Source organism: Trichosurus vulpecula, chromosome 7, assembly GCF_011100635.1.
Source record: "Trichosurus vulpecula isolate mTriVul1 chromosome 7, mTriVul1.pri, whole genome shotgun sequence".
In the NCBI taxonomy this organism is placed as follows: Eukaryota; Metazoa; Chordata; class Mammalia; order Diprotodontia; family Phalangeridae; genus Trichosurus; species Trichosurus vulpecula.
This window is the reverse complement of record NC_050579.1, coordinates 213,904,581-213,911,019: the sequence shown is the minus strand read 5'-3', so window position 1 is coordinate 213,911,019 and position 6,439 is coordinate 213,904,581. Positions and strand designations below refer to the sequence as shown.

The 6,439-nt window shown below is 35.8% G+C and overlaps 1 pseudogene; it reads left to right on the top strand.

Moving 5' to 3' along the window:
* Positions 1-2,161: 2,161 nt before the first annotated feature.
* Positions 2,162-4,959, top strand: LOC118857804 (annotated as a pseudogene).
* The last annotated feature ends 1,480 nt before the right edge of the window (positions 4,960-6,439 follow it).

Here is a 6,439-nt window from a genome sequence, read left to right as displayed (position 1 = left end):
CTGAGTTATTAAAGAGACCAAGCCACTTTCTTGTGTGTGCGTGTGTGTGTGTGTGTGTGTGTGTGTGTGTGTTGTGAGAGAGAGAGAGAGAGAGAGAGAGAGAGAAAGAGAGAGAGAGAGAGAAAGTAACATCAGACATGGTGATATGTTAAAAAAAACTATCAGTCAAGTTATGTGACAAATATTTCAACAACCCCCGGATGCCATATTTCCTAAGATACTTCTGCCCACAAAGAAAAAAAAATAATTACTAGTTGGCTTATATTTTGAAATGCTACATGGGTGGCTGTTATCATGAACTGGACAGAAAAGTGACTGCTAGAGAGCCTCAAGGGGGCATGTTTTTGGTGTTTTAATTTTTAAAAATAGATAGTCTTGTCATAGTGCTGGGTTGCTCTAGGACCCTGGAACAATAACTTTTTGACATGGAGAGGACTGAGGAACTCTGTATAAAATTCTCACCTGTGATTCAAGAGGAGAATGAAAGAAAGGGTGACAGCTGTGATTAGAGGTTGGAAATCAAATAGCCAGAACTTTGCTTGAAGCATCAAAGAACTTAGAATAAACAAATCACATTAGATTGATTCTCATCCTTAAGGGCTATTGGATGACAAATTGTAACAACTCTAACACGTTAAAACAAACAAAAAAGAATCTTCCTTTTATTGAATTCAATTATTTGACTCATTAAGTATTTATTTACCAGCTACTATGTGGCCAACTGTTTACTAGAGACTGAAGAAAAAGAAAATAATGAGCATAATCCTTGCCTTTATGGAAAATATCTTCGATGGTGTGGGGGAGGAAAAAACATATGTGGATAAGTATATACATCATTCCCAAAGCCTATGACACCATCAAATTTGGTATCTGGAAATGTCGCTTATGGGAAATGTTACTTGAGCTAGAGTTGCTAAGGAGTAAAGGTGAGGAATAATGGCATTTTAGGATCATAAGCGAGCATTCACAAAGGCAGTTAGGTGGGAAATGGAGTCACATACAGGGAGTAGTAGGAGAGGCAGTTTGGTTAGAAGACAGAATAAAGAGAAAGAAAAACCTCAGTGTTTCTGAACCATGGGTAACACCAAGATGACAGAATCTACTCAAATAAGTTCAAATTCTGAAAGATCAATTTCATGAAACTGTTCATTTATATTTTTGCCTATATTGGGAAATCCAAGCCCAGGAATCAGACAAGGCAGCTTCTGGGTTATACCCTAGGGAGAGCCCACTTAGAGGGATCATATATTATTTTGCTATCAATGTGAGTATAGGTGCCTGCATATTAATTGTATGCAAGAGAAAAGCTAATGCTTCTCATAGCAGAAACTATAGTGTGCCAGACAATTGTCGCTAAATAAAAAGGGACTAGAGCTGCCCTTATTTCCGGGAGAGATAATATACTTTTTCTCATAATTCTCAATAGGAAAATAACTTCAGAATTCTTAAGGACTGGGGTAGAGTGACTCTAAAGGGCATAAGGGTAAAGGATGAAAAGGTAAAAGGGGTAAAAAGGGTAAGGAAAAAGGTAAAAAGAAACAAATTCTAAATTGTAACTGAGTCCATGCAAGATAATGAGTATGAGAAAAGAGTTTACACTTTTGTCCTACCCTAATCTTCCACGAGTAGTTTTCAAGCTAGTGTTGATTGCTTGCTATCTTTGGAAGATGAGCAGGACATGTGTAGAATATTACTCGTGAGTAAACTTTTTACCAATATGGAAAAATTTGTCAAGTATAGAATCTGAGGACCTGTATGATGTCCAAAGGGTTTTTTTGAAAAGTACTTTATAATTTGAAGGTGGCATAATGGATAAAGTGAGACTGGAGAAGACTTACCTCAGACGCTGTTCTGTTCTCTTCTCATACTCAATTCTGTGCCCTGAAAATATGAAAGTGACCCTAAATTGAGATGTCCAAAACTAGTCCAAACCTCCAAAATTTATGGAATCTTCTATCGTAAATGCTTATAGGATCAATACAATTCTATTGCTAAATCACTGATTGGCCTCAGTCTCTCACATTTTCATGATTGGAGAGAATGAGGAGCAGAATTGCTAGGAAGGCTGAAGTGTTTTTAAACCCATAAAATCATTTTGAGACTGATAATTGGGTAAATATTAATGTTTTCTAAGAGTCATCAACTGTCTCCTACAGAGATAATGCGGTATCTAAGAAGATATAACCAAGTTCTTTGTCCTGCACATAGGTAATAACCTGGAGAGATTGGGAGCAGTTATCTCAATAGATAGTAAGGGCCACCTCAAATAGGTGGCATTTAGCACCACAGGAAATAGTGACAGATTTGTCATCCCATTCACAAGCTGGAGTTCTTGGCTGTCAAGATGAGCATTACTAAAAGTTCAAAGACTATGTGTACAGAGCTAAATGGCAAATGTGGACTGAGAGCAGTTTATTGGCATGTTTTAACCAGTGCCAAGTTGGATACTACCTGCCAAAGAGAGGAAGCAGTGCTAGCCAATTCTGAATTTAACATTCACTTCTAGCCTGGGAAGATTAACGTGGACTCAGATGCTTTCTCTGAAAGTACACATGGAATCAAATCTAAGGTGTTACCTAAAGAATGAAAGCTATATTTGATGCCCAGCAATCTGTGTCACAATCCAGTACTACCTTAGCTGAGAGGTTGGACTTCCATGAGACCACATGCCAACACCATATGTCAACCTTGTTTTATCAAGATAACCTTCTCTGCTTCAGTTTTCTGAGAATAACTGGAAGCATGAGCATATGTTGATGATGGACTTCAGGAAGTAGTATAAGCAATGAAACAAGGTGGTGATGCTAAAGGATTTAAATTTAATTCAAAAGAAGTCTCTATCCTGTTGAATCAATGGGGGAGCTGAACTGTGCAATAGAGTGCCATAGCACTTTTGCCCTTGATCTTGGGAGAATATATACATACATACATACATATATGTATACACACACATATACATATATATATATATATATACACATACATACATATATACACCTTCTTTCCCCTCTAATGACTGAAGATTGTCTGATACTTGTAAAGCTGTAATTTGTGCAAATTTGCTTTAAGTGTTTGCTCAGTGAGTATGTTCAATAATGTATTAAAATGAGTGTATGGGGTATTCAAAGAGAACTAGCACTTCTGGTATTTAGGCTTGCTGTACCTGGCACTCAATTTTCACCTATGCCTACAAGAAACTGTAACATGCACAGGAACCTCTTTGGGTAAATCCTTTTGGCAGATGGGCTAAACCAAGTTGAGAGTAATCGATGGGCATCAGACTCATTAGCAAATAAGGAGGATGTCCACCCAAAGCATGTAAAGAATTCTCCTAGTAGAATGGGTTGATGAGAACATGTTCCAATGGCCATGAAGGCGGTGTATGGCAGCACTGTGGAGCACTTAGATCTTAGTCAGACATCGAAGACACGAGTCATCCACTGCATTCAAAGCCATTGCCAGTTGTCCTGACTTTTGTCTTGCTACTGGACTCTGATGATTCTGGAAGAGAGAATGACTATGAGTCAAGACATCATTCCATGATGTCATTGGTTTTCTTTGTAATGAAGGACAAACAACAAATAGGCAGTAGTTCTGGTAGTTGCAGCTAACTTGGGAGGTAATCCATAACAGTTTGTCCAGTTGCACTGTGGAAGTTTGACCTGAGCTGCTGTCTCTGTGTAATGACAAGCAAAGTGGGATTTTTTGCTGTTTTTTCCTTTTGAAGTGCTTCTTATCACTAAGGCAACCAAGTGCCTTTAATTGAGTCTTGCCTTTGTTTGAATCAAGAATCTTTGATTGGAAACAGCATATATATATATATATATATATATATATATATATATATATATAAAATTCACACATATATGTATGTATGTATATATAATATATGTATATATGTACATATAATATATATGTATGTGTGTGTGTACACACACACACACACACACACACACACACATATATATATATATATAATCTGATGTTAGCATTTTACTTGGGGCTCACTCATTGGAAGAGTGTTCATGTGATTTGGCCAGACAAGACTCTGGGTAGCTGTTAAGGAGCCCCCTGGCTTTGAAAACCCAGATGTTGGTGCTTCTCTCTCTGGTAACTATGTATGAATTGCTGTGGTCAGATAGTTAGAAGCCTGTCTGTTGATTTGTGTTATTTTCTCTCTTTGTAATTTCTTTTTATATTTGTTCTGAATTAAGTGAATGATATATGTATGTTTAATGAAAATAAGATTGTTAACCCCTTAAAGTTGCTTTCCTTCAGAAAAGCAGATCAAAGAACCTGTTCTAGCAGCCCTTCTGTGTGCTGCTGTTTTTGGCCTTACACCTCCACAGCAGCTACAAGTAACGTTGTTACACTCTGCCACCTGAGACATTCCACCATTAAGTTGCTGTGATTGACAAACAAGGAAGTACCTCTTAATTGATAGAGATGGTGCTGGTGATAATGGGAAAATCAATCTCTTAGTAAAGACTGTGCAATTTTGGATCTTAGGAAGAAGGATACAGACAGTGTTAGCACATGCTAAATTCATTGTCTCAGTGTGAATTTTCAATGGGAAGAATCTTGCTCGACTATGTTATGATTCTCAGAGAAATGGAAAACTATGAAAAAATTACAAAGATATAGAAAATAACCTAGATGGAACACACAAAAAATTCTAAGTGCAAAAAGCAGACCTTTCAAGCAAAACGAACAAGAAAAACATCACCTAGAATAAGATGCTTTGGAAAAAGTCATACAACACAATCCAGAGAGGTGTAAAACATTAAAAGAAGCAGGCGCTTTGGGTAGAGAATTAAAGCACATTTCTCACATAAAAGAAAATGTTAAAGAAAAGTTGGAATGAAGGAGAAAGGAGTTCCATGTTTTACTTCTACTATCTGCTAACTTCAACAAACATTAGAAAATGATGAAAAATTCTCAGAAATGGAAGAGGCTTAGCAAGTGGGCACAGAAAAAGACACTAAACAATAATAGACAAACAAAAGTGTCACCATAGTAGAGACTTAAATAGTTGTCTTACTTTCTTTTCATATGACCATGCATACATATTAAATCATTGTTACTTTGAGGAAACTAACAGACTATGGATGATAAACTTTTAGTAATTTTTTTCAAATACCCACCTTGGCAAAGAAACTATTGTAATGAAATTTGCTTCTTTATAGATGTTTTTTATTCAAATGATTTCAGTTTGTATTTTCATGCATATTTCAGTAATTGTTAAAATGATAGAACAAAATTGCTTCTCAGAAATTGTTTTTTTTTACAAGGAAGAGTTCTAGAATATATAAATGGGCGTAGTCATACATAAATAAATATCTGTATATGAATATATCTGCTTTGATAGAAAATGCAGGATGGCATCTCCTTTCTCCTCTTTGGACACCAGCAACTTAGTAGATAAATCCTTAGGAGATGTCTGAGGTAGAGAGCTCTTATGACCTGCCTCACATAGCTAGCATTTAAGAGGATTTCTAAAAAAAGTCCTCCTGACTCAAGACCAATATTTGGTCTCAACTTTTATGCCATACTTCTTCTAAACATGGGGAAGAATGCATGAGCAAACAGTGAGATAATTTCCAAGCTAGAGAAATGAGTTGTTCACAAAAATTAAACAAAATATATATATATATATATATATATATATATATAGATGGTTGCTAGAATCTGTACAATTCTACTTACTTGAAAAATAACAATAAGACTAGGTAAGTGTATGAAAAAAAGACTAGGTGAGAGTACACCTAGAAGGAAAACAAATCTAATGAATTGTGAATTCTCAAACCCAATTTAGATTTTTTAGTACAAACTGGCTGTAGATTTGAAATAAAAGCTTAATTATGAGTGCTTCAGATTAGAGGGAGAGACAAAGTACATAGATGTGTGTGTATGTGTGCATGTATTTCACACAAAATTTCTAACATATCTGTACCAATACACCCATATACACATCTTTCGCATCAACTGTTTTTTTTTTCTTTTATGTGGAGATTATACTCAAGGTTCTTTCCTCACTTTGAGAGCGAGCAAAGTGATAGCACTACAAGAGACCAATAGGATTCAGCAGAAAAGGATCCACACCTCTCCCAACAAGGACCAGTAAAGAAAAATAGCGATGATTACACTAGTGAGGGTTCTCAACCAGGACGACTCTAGAATGTGAACTGTGACTATGGATTTTTACATTATGAAATCTTAGAGACAAAGAGTTGCACTTTAAATTGTTTTAGTTTTTTTTTCTTTTCTTTATTTGTTCAATAAAACATTATCTTGTGAACAGCAGGTTTACAAGTAAGGAATTGATCTAATTATGGTGAAGTTTTCTTTTTCTGGGTAGGTCAGGGGTTGGTTCTTATTTTTTTTGTTTTATTCATTTAAATATTTTATTATGAGGGATCCCTTTCTGAGTCTGGCAAAA